Source organism: Entelurus aequoreus, linkage group LG19, assembly GCF_033978785.1.
Source record: "Entelurus aequoreus isolate RoL-2023_Sb linkage group LG19, RoL_Eaeq_v1.1, whole genome shotgun sequence".
Lineage (NCBI taxonomy): Eukaryota > Metazoa > Chordata > Actinopteri > Syngnathiformes > Syngnathidae > Entelurus > Entelurus aequoreus.
This window is the reverse complement of record NC_084749.1, coordinates 2,120,764-2,138,263: the sequence shown is the minus strand read 5'-3', so window position 1 is coordinate 2,138,263 and position 17,500 is coordinate 2,120,764. Positions and strand designations below refer to the sequence as shown.

Here is a 17,500-nt window from a genome sequence, read left to right as displayed (position 1 = left end):
AAAATTGTCAACGTCTACAAACCACCACCCTCACAACTCACGCCAGTGTCACTGCCAGTGCTTGAACCACCGTGTGTATATGCTGGTGATTTCAACTGCCGGCATACACGGTGGGGATACAGTACCACCTCACCGAGCGGGGAAACTCTTTCTGACTGGGCAGAGCGCAACTCGCTCAACCTTCTCTACAACCCGAAGGGCCCAGCCAGCTTTCACTCCGCTCGGCATAACACTGACACAAACCCTGACCTGGCTTTCGTGAGTGTCGGTGTGGACACCCAGCTCCCCGACAGACGTGTTCTAGGAATGTTCCCCAGGTCGCAACACCGACCGTCGCTGATATCGGTGCCCGACCTCGTGACAACAGTTCCGAGCGGACCGATGAAGCGATGGAACTTCCGGAAGGCCAATTGGAAACTCTATCGCCTCCATACCAACAAGTCCACACGGTGTCTCCCACCACCAGACACACTCAACGTGGACGAGGCATACCAGGACTTCTGTAGGGCACTAACATCTGCGGCCAAAAAAGCCATCCCACGCGGCCGGCGTAAGAACTACAAACCATGCTGGGATGGCGAGTGCGAGACCCTCTACAGCGCCTTCCTCCGGGCTCCCTATGGCCCGGAGGCTAACAATTCAGCCACTGCCCTTCTTTCCACTCTTGGAAGGAAGAGGCACCAGCGCTGGAAAGAGGCAGTCCACTCCTTCGACTTCTCGCACACTAGCCGTATCGCGTGGAGCACTTTGAACAACTTGACTGGTAGGTCTGAGCGCGCACCCCGAACATGCCCCGTTACCGCAAATGCTATTGCAGCACAGGTTGTGAAAAACGGGGCATATACCGGGATAAATCGAGATTTTTCCCGGGCGGTGCGCCAGGAAACTGCAGACCTCTGGAGGACAACAACATCTAGCGAGTGTAACATCTCCGGTGAGTTTTCACCGGAGGAGTTCACAGCTGCCCTCCAGTATACCAAACCAGGCAAGTCTGCTGGGCCTGACAACATCTGCCCAGAACTCGTGCTCCACGCTGCCCCTGCAATGAAGTCCTGGCTGAGAGTTTTCCTGTCTTCTTGCCTGCGCCAACTCCGGATCCCCAGGATTTGGAGAAGGGCCACTGTTGTCGCTATCCCCAAGCCGAACAAGCCAAAGGATGACGTAACGAGCTACAGACCAATCTCGTTGCTCTGCGTCCCCTTTAAAGTCCTCGAGCGCCTGATTCACGCCCGTGTCGAGCCCATCATAGACCCCCACCTCCCCCGGGAGCAGGCGGGTTTTCGACGTGGGAAGTCCACGGTGGATCAGGTCGCCCTCCTTACCCAGGACATCGAGGACTGCTTTGAGGCGAAAAAGAAGGCCGGTGCCGTCTTCATAGACCTGACTGCTGCCTATGACACAGTCTGGCACCGCGGCCTCACCTGCAAACTTCTCCGCCTGCTTCCAGACAGGCACATGGTCAAAATGATCATGGAGCTTGTCTGGAACCGCAGCTTTACTCTCACCACCAGTAACGGAGATAAAAGCAGGTTGCGGCGCCTGAAAAATGGCGTCCCCCAGGGATCTGTCCTGGCTCCCCTCCTGTATAACATCTATACATACTACCTGCCTGCCACAGTCTCACGGAGGTTCGCATACGCAGACGATCTCGCGCTGCTGCACTCCGACAGGGACTGGCAGGCCTTGGAGGGAACTCTAAGCCAGGACATGGAGACTTTAGTGGCTTACCTCCATAACTGGAGATTGAAGCTCAGCGAATCCAAGACGGTGACACAAGCTTTCCACCTATACAATTGGGAAGCGGATCGTGAGATCAGGTTCGAGGTGCGGAAGCCGGATGGGGCTTCCCTTACCCTATGCCGGCCTCGTCCTACACCTGAAGACCCTCGTCCTGACCCTAAATACCTTGGGGTCACCCTGGACAGGTCGCTCACTTTCCGTAAACACCTCTTGGCAACACGCAAGAAACTCAACACCCGCGTCTCACTGCTGAGACGGTTGGTCGGGTCCGGTTGGGGTGCCGGGGCAAGAACTCTGCGAACAGCAGCACTTGCCCTGGTCTACTCAACTGCTGAGTACTGCGCACCTGTCTGGGCGCGCAGTGCTCACTCTAAACAACTTGATGTCCCGATCAACGAAGCCTTGCGTGTTATCACTGGATGCCTGCGCCCCACCCCTGTGGAGCTACTGCCCATCTTAGCAGGCATCCAACCCGCTGAGCTTCGTCGCCAAGGTGCTGTAGCAACTCTGGCGGGCCGGGCAAACATGGATGAGAACCACCTGCTCCATGAAAGGCTCACACTCTCCTCAGAGCCAACGCCCCGCCTCCCCTCCAGAGACCCACTGGTACCAGCCGCCCTGAAGCTCCTGCAGCAATGCAGTGACAACAACATCAGGGCGGCTCACTGGGCGAATCACAAATGGAGCACGGACCTGGAGCATACCATCTCCTCCAGACTCCGTGACTTCATACCTGACACCGGCTCAATACCAGGCCTCTCACTACCACGAGTGGCCTGGGTGAGGCTTAACCGCCTCCGAACTGGTGTCGGTCGCTTTCGCTCAAACATGTTCCAGTGGGGCTTAGCACCTAACGCGACGTGTGAGTGTGGCGCGGAGGAGCAGACTGCCGACCACGTGATCCTGCGCTGCCCGATTTATCGTGCTCCTAATGGTTTGCGTGGCCTGGCGGACCTGGATGACTGCTCGGTGACCTGGCTCACTTCTGTGTGTCCTGACATATGAACGGGAGGGCCCCCCGGGCCTGGGGTGGTAAAAGGCATAGACCCTCGGCCTCAGGTCCGGGTGCCGGAAAACAGCTGCCCATACGATGAAGAAGCACAAAGTACTACTATACAATCAGCACTAAGTACTTCTATACAATCAGCTCTAAGTACTTCTATACAATCAGCACTAAGTACTTCTATACAATCAGCACTAAGTACTTCTATACAATCAGCACTAAGTACTTCTATACAATCAGCACTAAGTACTACTATACAATCAGCACTAAGTACTACTATACAATCAGCACTAAGTACTTCTATACAATCAGCACTAAGTACTACTATACAATCAGCACTAAGTACTTCTATACAATCAGCACTAAGTACTTCTATACAATCAGCACTAAGTACTTCTATACAATCAGCACTAAGTACTACTATACAATCAGCACTAAGTACTTCTATACAATCAGCACTAAGTACTTCTATACAATCAGCACTAAGTACTTCTATACAATCAGCACTAAGTACTTCTATACAATCAGCACTAAGTACTTCTATACAATCAGCACTAAGTACTTCTATACAATCAGCAACACACTGCAAGAATAAAAGTATGCAGAACTCACCGAATGTCGGAAGGTCCAAGGCAAGTCCAGGGTTTTAATCCCAAAAGTCCAGGTGAGAGGATCCAGGTGTGTCCACCATTTTCCTTTCAGAGACACTTTGGCTCCCTCTGGCCACGCCCACTCACTTCCTGTCTGTCAAGAAGCAATACAGGAAACAGAAAGATTAAAAGCCAGGGATTTTTTTAGTTTGTTTTCTCCTAACTGGTTTTTTAATTTTACTTGATCATAATATTTATTAGAGCTTAAAAAAAATCATATGTCTGTGCATGACACTTTTTTTTCTTTCTTTTTTTTTTACAATTATTTGATATCAGTCAATCAAAGTTGATTTATATAGCCCTAAATCACGAGTGTCTCAAAGGGCTGCACAAGCCACAACGATCCCAAATATATTAAAAACATGAATATATTTATGTGGGATCATAAATATATGTATTTAATATATTTTTCATTCAACAAATTACTTTTTTTTTAAGTGCTGGACACATTTTTTTTGCACCTTATATAAATAAGGTGCAAAAAAATAATTCAATAAAATAGGAATGAAGAAATAATAAAGTTGAACTATATAATTAAATGAAACAAAAAATTAATACGATGTCAAAAAATTAAATATAATTAAAAAGTATAGAATAAATAATTATTCTGCACTATAGAATAATTATTCTATACTTTTTAATTATATTTAATTTGATGACATTGTATTAATTTTCACAGTGAATGAATTTACAGCGTGTCGGTTTTAAAAAGTGCTCCCCCTCTGGTCAACATATGACATAACAAGTGTGTGTAAGAAATTTAAATGCACCCCCTTTGGCCAAAATTAATAAAGACATACTGTAATATACTTTAAAATGGAAATGAAGAAATAATAAAGTTGAACTATATAATTAATTTAAACCAAAAATTAATACAATGTCATAAAATTAAATATAATTAAAAAGTATATAATAATTATTCTATACTATAGAATAATTATTATATACTTTTTAATAATTATATGATTATTCTATACTATAGAATAATTATTCTATACTTTTTAATTATATTTATTTTTATGATATTTGTTTAATTTAATTCTATAGTTCAACTTTATTATTTATTCATTCCCATTTTAAAGTAGAGAATAATTATTCTATAGTATAGAATAATTATTTATTCTATACTTTTGAATTATATTTAATTTTATGACATTGCATTCATTTTTTGTGTAATTTAATTCTATAGTTCAACTTGATTATTTCTTCATTCCCATTTTATTGAACAAGTCACTTGTCTCAAATCCACTTGACACATATTTGCTCCTTATTAAATTTATTGTACATAACTTAATTTATTTTTATTTAACGTTAGTCCCCCTTAGTCTGAGTCTATTCATTTTATTGAACAACTGAACTACTGAACACATTTTTGAATGTTAGAATTGTTTTTTTTTTTTTAACTCTGTTGAAATATTAATCTTATTTTGCATTATTTTATTTGATCATTTTGTTCACTTTAATTTTATTTAACAAATTAATTTTCTCTGAACCTTTTAACACATTTTCCCACCTTATTAATTAATTAATCCATTCATTTATTATATAAATCATAAGTGGTATAAAGAATGGATGAATGGGCATTATATACAGCAGGGTGTCAAACCTACGGCCCGCGGGCTGAATTTTGAGCTGAATAAAATAAATTGCTGTTCTAAATGTGTCCACTAGATGTCGCAATAGCAATTCTTTGTATGTGCATGACTTCAGAGTGGGCGGAGCTATGCGCCATGTCTTGATTGTCAAACACGTTGACATTTCTACCCAAATATATGCTTTTGATCATTTCCTGTTGTACTTATGACTGGGGACACATTTTCCGGGTGCACATAAATGTACTAAAATAATATGCATCCCCTCCTAACTTAATCTGTGATTAATGAGTCCAAATTTACAAGTTTTATTATATATGATGCTACGTGTGTACAGAATAAACCACATGTTAGTACTTCAGTGGAGGAAAATGAAGAAATTACTATATTAATATGCTATTGTGGAGGGGGGGCGTGGCCTGCGGACCTGCAGCGAAGCGGGGTGTGCCAGGACCGGCTTGGAGATCACACAAAAGACAATTGCTGAAAAGCACAACAGAGACTATTATTGAAAAATAAACCAGTGTTCTGAACCCTGAACGAAGCTGTCATGTCGGTGATTGGTGGTCCTAGGAACCCGGAGGAAAGAGTCCTCCACAGCTATAATTTGACATTGATATTATTTTTTACTTCACTTTCTGAAGAATTAAAAATTAACACCATCAGGAGCATTTTTAAAACTCTACCAGACTTCTTAATTCCACCAATTTGACTGAAATGATCACATCATTGATTCAGAAAGTATTAATAACGACAAATTAACCGCAACATTTAAGTGCATAAAAAGCTTGATGATTTCTACATTTTCGGAATCTGCTTGGTCTGTTTTGTAAACAAAGAAAACTATCTTTAAATCGTCTTTATTTTTAAGTCAGGATTTTACCAGTCTGGGAATAGATTTGTCTCCTGTGCAAAAATGAGTGTGACTCCCCTGATATAGTCGGGGGTAAGAAAATGCATGCAACAAATTTGTTGCAAAGTCCTGCAAAACTTTGGCGTACTTTAATTTGAAAGAGATGAAATAGCAAATAATGGCATATGGTACTAACTTTAATGGTGTCATATTTTAGGGTGCTTATTACTGACAGCACCGCAATATCCATAACTGAAGCCCCCAATGCTATCATCACAATTCATATCGGCATAATAAAACATGAAATGAACTCCATGGTTGGAGAGGAAATGAAGACATGGTAGGTGTGAGTGTGTGTGTGTGTGTGTGTGTGTGTGTGTACGTGTGTGTGTGTGTGTTTCTAACCTTCTTGAGACATGAAGAAGGAAAAGTAGCTTCCATATAAGGAGGTGTGAAGAAGTTAGGACATAAATCAGGGTCCCAATACAGAAAACCATTGCATCAACATATGAAATAACAAGTGTGTGTAAGAAATTTAAATGCGCCCCCTCTGGCCAAAATTAATTAAAAAAAATTAATAAATTTAAAAAAAATAATAATAAAATAAATATATATATATATACTGTATATGTATAGAGAAATATGCTGTAATAACTTGAAGTAAATAATGAAGATTAAAAACCAATTACAAATAAAAAATTTACTAAAAGACATACTTTTTTTCTCATAAAATTGGGAACAATTTCTCATATTCTTTCTGTTTCTGTAATATTGCAATATTTTCTCGTAAAACTGTTACTTTTTCGCGTGAAATTATTACTTTTTCATGAAAAACGCTGACATTTCTCATATAAAATTCTGACTTTTATCACAATATTGCCCAAAAATGTTTTGTTGTTCTTGTAAAATAGTGACTTTTTTTGAGTAAAATTGTGAGTTGTCATCATTTTGCCAAGTAAAATTCCGATTATTATTATAATATTGCCAACATATCTAAGTTTTCTCATAAAATTGTGACTTTTGTCAAGTAAAATTGCGACTCTTTTCATAAAATTGCCAAAATGTTAAGCTTTTCTTGTAAAATTGCGGCTGTTATTGAGTAAAATTCCAACTTTTATCATAATATCGCACAAATGTTCAGTTTTTCTTGTAACATTTTGACTTACGTTGAGTAAAATGACAACTTTTATTATAATACTGCCAAAATTCTAAGTTTTTCTTGTGAAATTGTTACCGTTTTCTTGTGAAATTCCAACTCATTTTTCACAAGCATTTTTATATATGCATAGTATGTATATTCACAACAATCTTTTTGTATATTTGCATAGTATATATATATATATATATATATATATATATATATATATATATTATTAATGCTGTAAATACACATCTTTATATATCTTGAAAGGGTGGTCCTAAAGAGGTAGGCATTTTTCAGAGGTCTCAAGAATACAAATGTATGTGTGTGTGTGTGTGTGTGTGTGTGTACGTGTGTGTGTGTGTGTGTGTGTGTTTCTAACCTTCTTGAGACATGAAGAAGGAAAAGTAACTTCCATATGAGGAGGTGTGAACAAGTTAGGACATAAATCATGGTCCCAATACAGAAAACCATTGCATCAACATATGAAATAACAAGTGTGTGTAAGAAATTTAAATGCGCCCCCTCTTGCCAAAATTATTATTTTTTTAAATATATATATATATGTATTGAGAAAAATATGTTGTAATAACTTGAAGTAAATAATGAAGATTAAAAACCAATTACAAACAAAAAATTCAACAACAACAAAATAACTAAAAGCAGTCTTTTTCCTCCCAATGTGTCGACTTTTTTCTTATAAAATCGGGAACAATTTCTCATATTCTTTCTGTTTCTGTAATATTTTCTCGTAAAATTGTTACTTTTTTATGTAAAATTGTTACTTTTTCATGCAAAATGCTGACATTTGCCCCAAAAAATGTTTGTTGTTCTTGTAAAATAGTGAATTTTTTTTGAGTAAAATTGTGATTTTTGTCATCATTTTGCCAAGTAAAATTCCGCTGATTTTTATAATATTGCCAACATTTTTAGGTTTTCTCATAAAATTGTGACTTTTGTCGGGTAAAATTGCGACTCTTTTCATAAAAATGTCAAAATGTGAAGCTTTTCTTGTAAAATTGCGACTGTTATTGAGTAAAATTCCAACTTTTATCATAATATTGCACAAATGTTCAGTTTTTATTAAAATGCTGCCATAATTCTTAGTTTTTTTTGTGAAATTGTGACCTTTTTCTTGTGAAATTCCAACTAATTTTTCACAACAACCATTTTTATATTTGCATAGTATGTAATGTGAGTGTGAATGTTGTCTGTCTATCTGTGTTGGCCCTGTGATGAGGTGGCTACTTGTCCAGAGTGTACCCCGCCTTCCGCCCGAATGCAGCTGAGATTGGCTCCAGGGACAAGCGGTAGAAAATGGATGGATGGATGTATATATTATTAATGTTGTAAATACACATCTTTATATATCTACAAAGGCTGGTCCTAAAGAGGTAGGCATTTTTCAGAGGTCTCAAGAAGGTAGAAAATACAAGAATGTTTGTGTGTGTGTGTGTTCTTGTATTTCTACCCTTCTTGAGACATCAACAAGGAAAAGTAGCTTCCATATGAGGAGGTGTGAACAAGTTAGGACATAAATCATGGTCCCAATACAGGAAAACCATTGCATCTAATGGAGAGCCAAATACTAGAGTCCGTGAACATTGCTCCAAAGTCAGGATTTTTTGTTAATTTAATGTGCATACAAAAGTAAACATTGACAGGTGCAAAGGCAGCAATGTATGATAAAACAAGCTAAAGAAGGACTTCCCTATTCATCCCCGAAAAAAACCCAAACAGCTGATTTTACGATTTCCGCGTCCCGCATGTGACCATAGAATGAACAAATACACTACGCTACTAAGACTATAGTGGCCATTAACAGTTAGCTTCTACAGCTGGCTTGCCCAAAGTGCGGCACAGGGGCCATCTGTGGTCCCTGACTCCTTTGTCATCGGCCTTAAGCACGTTACAAATAACAAAAAATATAAATCTCATTTGCACCCCCTGGTGGTGAAATCTATCAAAATGAGGGTGGTCCCAAAAAGGAGGGATTTTTCAAATTGACTGTGTGTCGGTTTTAATAGTGCTCCCCCTCTGGTCAACATATGAAATAACAAGTGTGTGTAAAAAATTGAAGTTCTCCCCCTCTAGTCAACATATGAAATAACAAGTGTGTGTAAAAGTTTTAAGTGCTCCCCCTCCAGTCAACATATGAAATAACAAGCGTGTGTAAACATTTGAAGTGCTCCCCCTCTAGCCAACATATGAAATAACAAGTGTGTGTAAAAATTTGAAGTGCTCCCCCTCTAGTCAACATAGAAAATAACAAGTGTGTGTAAGAAATCTCAGTGGCCTAGTGGTTAGAGTGTCCGCCCTGAGATCGGTAGGTTGGAGTTCAAATCCCAGCCGAGTCATACCAAAGACTATAAAAATGGGACCCATTACCTCCCTGCTTGGCACTTTAAGAAATTTGAAGTGCTCCCCCTCTAGTCAACATATGAAATAACAAGTATGTGTAAACGTTTTAAGTGCTCCCCCTTTAGCCAACATATGAAATAACAAGTGTGTGTAAAAATTTGAAGTTCTCCCCCTCTAGTCAACATATGAAATAACAAGTGTGTGTAAAAGTTTTAAGTGCTCCCCCTCCAGTCAACATATGAAATAACAAGTGTGTGTAAAAATTCGAAGTGCTCCCCCTCTAGCCAACATATGAAATAACAAGTGTGTGTAAAAATTTGAAGTGCTCCCCCTCTAGCCAACATATGAAATAACAAGTGTGTGTAAAAATTTGAAGTGCTCCCCCTTTAGTCAACATATGAAATAACAAGTGTGTGTAAAAATTTGAAGTGCTCCCCCTCTAGCCAACATATGAAATAACAAGTGTGTGTAAAAATTTGAAGTGCTCCCCCTCTAGTCAACATATGAAATAGCAAGTGTGTGTAAGAAATCTCAGTGGCCTAGTGGTTAGAGTGTCCGCCCTGAGATCGGTAGGTTGGAGTTCAAATCCCAGCCGAGTCATACCAAAGACTATAAAAATGGGACCCATTACCTCCCTGCTTGGCACTCAGCATCAAGGGTTGGAATTGGGGGTTAAGTCACCAAAATGATTCCCGGGCGCGGCGCCGCTGCTGCCCACTGCTCCCCAAGGGGATGGGTCAAATGCAGAGGACAAATTTCACCACATCTAGTGTGTGTGTGACAATCATTGGTACTTTAACTTTAACTTTAAGAAATTTGAAGTGCTCCCCCTCTAGTCAACATATGAAATAACAAGTGTGTGTAAAAGTTTTAAGTGCTCCCCCTCTAGCCAACATATGAAATAACAAGTGTGTGTAAACATTTCAAGTGCTCCCCCTTTAGTCAACATATGAAATAACAAGTGTGTGTAAGAAATTAGAAGTGCTCCCCCTCTAGTCAACATATGAAATAACAAGTGTGTGTAAAAGTTTTAAGTGCTCCCCCTCTAGTCAACATATGAAATAACAAGTGTGTGTAAAAGTTTTAAGTGCTCCCCCTCTAGTCAACATATGAAATAACAAGTGTGTGTAAGAAATTTGAAGTGCTCCCCCTCTAGTCAACATATGAAATAACAAGTGTGTGTAAAAATTTGAAGTGCTCCCCCTTTAGTCAACATATGAAATAACAAGTGTGTGTAAAAATTTGAAGTGCTCCCCCTCTAGTCAACATATGAAATAACAAGTGTGTGTAAGAAATTTGAAGTGCTCCCCCTCTAGTCAACATATGAAATAACAAGTGTGTGTAAAAATTTGAAGTGCTCCCCCTCTAGTCAACATATGAAATAACAAGTGTGTGTAAAAGTTTTAAGTGCTCCCCCTCTAGTCAACATATGAAATAACAAGTGTGTGTAAAAATTTGAAGTGCTCCCCCTTTAGTCAACATATGAAATAACAAGTGTGTGTAAGAAATTTGAAGTGCTCCCCCTCTAGTCAACATATGAAATAACAAGTGTGTGTAAAAGTTTTAAGTGCTCCCCCTCTAGCCAACATATGAAATAACAAGTGTGTGTAAAAATTTTAAGTGCTCCCCCTCTAGCCAACATATAAATAACAAGTGTGTGTAAGAAATTGAATTGTGCCCCCTTTGGCCATTTTTTTTTTTTTAATTTATATATATGTATATAGAGACATATTGTAATAACTTGAAGTAAATTAATGAAGATTAAAAAATTATTACAAACAAAAAAATAAAAATAAATAAAAGCTTACCTTCTTTAATATTTGCATAGTATGTATATATTATTAATGTTGTAAATACACATCTTTATATATCTAGAAAGGCTGGTCCTAAAGAGGTAGGCATTCTCAAGAAGGTAAGGTGTGAGTGTGTGTGTGTGTTGGGGGTCGCAGGGGGGGAGGAGGGGGGGGGGGGGTCTGCCCTACACTCCAATCACACAGCCATTTTTGTTGGCCAAACAAAAAAAAACATGTCCATGTGATGTGAGGAACAAAGAGGACGTCGTTTAAAGCGTTTTTATTTGCCGCCTTCTGCCTGCACTTATGTTGATGACTCTTTAATTTCATCTCCAAGATGGCCGATCCTTCTCTCGTTACATCCTGTGTGCAGGAGAATGTGAATGGAAGGCTCCACGTGTGTGTGTGTGTGTGTGTGTGTGTGTGTGTGTGTGTGTGTGTGTGTGTGTGTGTGTGTGTGTGTGTGTGTGTGTGTGTGTGTGTGTGTGTGTGTGTGTGTGTGTGTGTGTGTGTGTGTGTGTTTGCAAGCACTCAGCACTACTTGTGTGATTGGATTAGTTGGAGAGAGACATCCATCCTTTCAGAGCCATGCTGGTACTAGGCTGCATTATTGATCCGTGGACGGCTTTATTTCCACCCCGCGTCCAAACTTATCGGAGCTTCTGTTTTTCACCCAGCCTGACTTCACTGCTCTTCTACTTTGAAATTGCTGCTTCTTCATCTTCAATCAACCTTTCACTCGCTCTCCTCCTCTCTTCTATTGTTTTTTTTACGACCATATCTACTGGAAAAGTACAGTACTCTCTCTCTACTGCATCTAGATAGTCTTCAACATCGCTGTACTAGAGTTGTACGCTAGTATAGTATCGCGGTACTAATTGTCAGGTTCAAAATACTGATGACATTTATTAAACAAGTCAAGAGGCAAAGAATTAAACAGAGACAGAATTCAATTTAGACTCAATATATTGAGGGGAGTCGCCCGGACTTTGTATCCTTCTACAATCTCCAGCACGCTCTGCCCAAAGATTGCACTCCTCCTTCTTTATTTGACTTTTTACGACCACCTGACCACAGCTGCTTCCAGAGGGAAGTGGGTCGTAAACAGCGTTGCCTTTGGCTACCGAACAGTTCAAAGGGAGAGGTCGTAAAATAGTTCAAACAGAGTTCCATAAAATAGTTCAAAAATAGTTAATAAAATACTTTAAAAAGAGTTCGCCTGGAAATTGGGCAGATCCTTGGTTATCTCCGCTTTGAAGTCCTCGGGCCAGAACAACATCCTTCTGTTGATTACCATACATGAGAGAACACAGGAACACCCTCTTGCTTACCCCCCACCCCCCTACACAGTGGAGTTTTACGAGCCTTACTCTTGGTAGGTTTCAGCCATTTTGTCTTCTTGTCAGGAACACAAAGTAATACAACGTTTTTGTGATAATTTAGAAACAATTATTTTAACACTAATGTATCAAAAACGGTACTATACTCTGTTTGAAAAGTACCGGTTCCCGGGCATGACGTCCTGTCGTGACATTGCCGGGTTTATGAGCAGAGGAGCATGTTCGGCAGCGCACACACACGGAGTACTTACAAGCAGACACAGTGTGTAGACAGAAAAAGGGAGAACGGACGCATTTTGGGCTTAAAAAGTAAAGATAAATGTCAGGTTCAAACGCTGATGACATCTATTAAACAAGACAAGAGGCAAAGAATTAAACAGAGACAGAATTCAATTTGGACTCAATATTGAGGAGAGGCGTCTGTACACTGTACCCTTGTGCAGTAGCTCAGCACGCTCTCTCAAAAGATTGCACACCTCCGTCTTTTATTTTGGACCCTCCCCCGATTAATGGACACCGCTGTTTCCAAAGGACAAACGTTGCAAAAAGTTCACAGAAAAGGTCGTAAAACAATTCGCAGAAAATGTCAGTTCGAAAAGAGTTCGTAAAATAGTTCCAAAAGACATTCGTAAACCAGTTCAAAAAGAGGTCGTATGGAAATTGGGCAGATCCTGTCTTCTCTCCGCTTTGAACCGGTGAACAGGCTAATTGGGAACAGGTGGGTGCCATGATTGGGTATGAAAGCAGCTCCCATGAAATGCTCAGTCGTTCACAAAACAAGGACGGGGCGAGGGTCACCACTTTGTCAACAAATGCCTGAGGAAATTGTTTAAGGACAACATTTATCAACCAGCTATTGCAAGGAATTTAGGGATTTCACCATCTACGCTCCGTAATATCATCAAAAGGTTCAGAGAATCTGGAGAAATCACTGCACGTAAGCCATGATATTACGCACCTTCGATCCCTCAGTTGGTACTGCATCAACAAGCGACATCAGTGTGTAAAGGATATCACCACATGGGCTCAGGAACAATTAAGAAAACCACTGTCAGTAACTACAGTTGGTCGCTACATCTGTAAGTGCAAGTTAAAACTCTACTATGCAAAGCCACAGCCATTTATCAACAACACCCAGAAATGCCGCCGGCTTCGCTGGGCCTGAGCCCATCTAAGATGGACTGATGCAAAGTGGAAAAAGTGTTCTGTGGTCTGACGAGTCCACATTTCAATTTTTTTTTGGGACGTTGAGTCCTTCGGGCCAAAGACGAAAAGCCAGCATGTGTGATGGTATGGGGGTGTATTAGTGGCCAAGACATGGGTAACTTACACATCTGTGAAGGCACCATCAATGCTGAAAGGTACATACAGGTTTCGGAGCAACATATGTTGTTATCATGGACGCCCCTGCCTGCTTATTTCAGCAAGACAATGCCAAGCCACGTGTTACATCAACGTGGCTTCGTAGTAAAAGAGTGCGGGTACTAGACTGGCCTGCCTGTAGTCCTGACCTGTCTCCCATTGAAAATGTGTGAAGGCTAAAATATGAGAAGGGAGACTGTTGGACAACTTAAGCTGTACATCAAGCAAGAATGGGAAATAATTCCACTTCAAAAATGTGTCTCCTCAGTTCCCAAACCTTTACAGAGTGTTGTTAAAAGGAAAGGCCATGTAACACAGTGGTGAACATGCTTTTTTTGCAACGTGTTGCTGCCATTAAATTCTAAGTTAATGATTATTTGCAAAAAAAGTGTGAACATGAAATATATTGTATTTGCAGTGTATTCAATTGAATATAAGCTGAAAAGGATTCGCAAATATTCTGTTTTTATTTACCATTTTACACAACGACAATACATCGGCGAAGCACTTTAGCATGAGCTAACGTGATAGCATCTGTCTCAAATGCAGATAGAAACAAAATAAATAAATCCCTGACTGGAAGGATAGACAGAAGATCAACAATACTACTATCAGGAGACACCGAACCAAACACTGGACATGTAAATACACGGTTAATGCTGTGCCGCCTGTCGAAGCCTGGCAATGCTGTTGCTAACGACGCTAACTTAGCAACGGGACCTCGTCAGAGCTATGATAAAAACATTAGCACTCCACCTACGCCAGCCAGCCCTCATCTGCTCATCAACACCCGTGCTCACCTGCGTTCCAGCGATCGACGATGCGGTCAGCGGCCCAGAGACGTAGGAAGTTAAGGTGAGGTCGCCGGCGCTAGCGTCTGCTATCCAACAAAGTCCTCCTTGTTGTGTTGCTGCAGCCAGCCGCTAATACACCGATCCCACCTACAACTTTCTTCTTTGCAGTCTCCATTGTTCATTAAACAAACTGCAAAAGGTTCACCAACACAGATGTCCAGAATACTGTGGAATTTTGTCGAAGAAAACAGAGTGTCCAATAGGGTCCAAACACTTCCGTGGACCTCGCGACGTCACACGCATACGTCATACTTGCCAACCCTCCCGTTTTTAGCGGGAGAATCCCGGTATTCAGCGCCTTTCCCGACAACCTCCCTTCTCCCGACAAACAGCCGGAGCTGGAGGCCACGCCCCCTCCAGCTCAATGCGGACCTGAGTGGGGACAGCCTGTTCTCACGTCCGCTTTCCCAGCAGCTTGCCTGCCCAATGACGTCATAACATCTACGGCTTTTAGAGAGTAGAGTGCACAACAAGGAGAGAGAGTTCTCGGTTTCTTATGTGGGTTTATTGTTAGGCAGTTTCATTAACGTCCTCCCAGCGCGGTAACAACACACAACAACAGCAGTCACGTTTAGTCTACCGTAAAGCAGTTCGTCTGCCGTAAACAGCAATGTTGTGACACTCTTAAACAGGACAATACTGCCATCTATTGGATAGCCTGCAGAACACTGAAATTCAAGTATGTCTTTTATTTATATGTACGATAAAATAAAAAAATAAAATAACAAATATATATAGCTAGAATTCACTGAAAGTCAAGTATTTCATACATATATATAATAAAATAAATAAAATAAAATAAAAAATATATATAGCTAGAATTCACTGAAAGTCAAGTATTTCATACATATATATATATATATATATATATATATATATATATATATATATATATATATATATATATATATATATATATATATATATATATATATATATATATATATGTATATATATAACCACGCCCTCACGTTTAGTCTACCGTAAAGCAGTTCGTCTGCCGTAAACAGCAATTATGTGACACTCTTAAACAGGACAATACTGCCATCTATTGGATAGCCTGCAGAACACTGAAATTCAAGTATGTCTTTTATTTATATGTACAATAAAATAAAAAAATAAAATAAAAAATATATATAGCTAGAATTCACTGAAAGTCAAGTATTTCATACATATATATAATCAAATTAAAAAATAAAATAAAAAATATATATAGCTAGAATTCACTGAAAGTCAAGTATTTCATACATATATATAATAAAATAAAAAAATAAAATAAAAAATATATATAGCTAGAATTCCCTGAAAGTCAAGTATTTCATACATATATATATATATATATATATATATATATATATATATATATATATATATATATATATATATATATATATATATATATATAACCACGCCCTCACGTTTAGTCTACCGTAAAGCAGTTCGTCTGCCGTAAACAGCAATGTTGTGACACTCTTAAACAGGACAATACTGCCACCTACCGGATAGCCTGCAGAACACTGAAATTCAAGTATGTCTTTTATTTATATGTACGATAAAATAAAAAAATAAAATAAAAAATATATATAGCTAGAATTCACTGAAAGTCAAGTATTTCATACATATATATATATATATATATATATATATATATATATATATATATATATATATATATATATATATATATAACCACGCCCTCACGTTTAGTCTACCGTAAAGCAGTTCGTCTGCCGTAAACAGCAATGTTGTGACACTCTTAAACAGGACAATACTGCCACCTACCGGATAGCCTGCAGAACACTGAAATTCAAGTATGTCTTTTATTTATATGTACAATAAAATAAAAAAATAAAATAAAAAATATATATAGCTAGAATTCACTGAAAGTCAAGTATTTCATACATATATATAATAAAATAAATTAAAAAAAAAATATATATATATAGCTAGAATTCACTGAAAGTCAAGTATTTCATACATATATATAATAAAATAAAAAAAAAAATAAAATAAAAAATATATATAGCTAGAATTCACTGAAAGTCAAGTATTTCATACATATATATAATAAAATAAAAAAAATAAAATAAAAAATATATATAGCTAGAATTCACTGAAAGTCAAGTATTTCATACATATATATAATAAAATAAAAAAATAAAATAAAAAATATATATAGCTAGAATTCACTGAAAGTCAAGTATTTCATACATATATATAATAAAATAAAAAAATAAAAATATAAAAATATATAGCTACAATTCACTGAAAGTCAAGTATTTCATACATATATATAATAAAATTAAAAAATAAAATAAAAAATATATATAGCTAGAATTCACTGAAAGTCAAGTATTTCATACATATATATAATAAAATAAAAAAATAAAATAAAAAATATATATAGCTAGAATTCACTGAAAGTCAAGTATTTCATACATATATATAATAAAATAAAAAAATTAAATAAAAAATATATATAGCTAGAATTTACTGAAAGTCAAGTATTTCATACATATATATAATAAAATAAAAAAATATTTTATTATATATATTGGAGGTCTCAAGGTTGGCAAGTATGGCATACGTCATCCTCCAAAGGCGTTTTGAACCGGAAGTTTACCGGGAAATTTAAAATGTCACTTTATAAGTTAACCCGGCCGAATCGGCATGTGTTGCAATGTTAAGATTTCATCATTGATATATAAACTATCAGACTGCGTGGTCGCTAGTAGTGGCTTTCAGTAGGCCTTCAAGTTAGCACTGAGGTGCGTAAAACAAAAACAGGCCTAAACCAAAGCAATTAATGGA

The 17,500-nt window shown here is 38.4% G+C and overlaps 1 protein-coding gene across 1 annotated transcript in view; it reads left to right on the top strand.

The window, feature by feature from the left end:
• LOC133635447 (noelin-2-like) overlaps positions 1–17,500 on the top strand; it is a 59,194-nt gene that overhangs the window by 40,958 nt on the left and 736 nt on the right. The window lies entirely within an intron of this gene.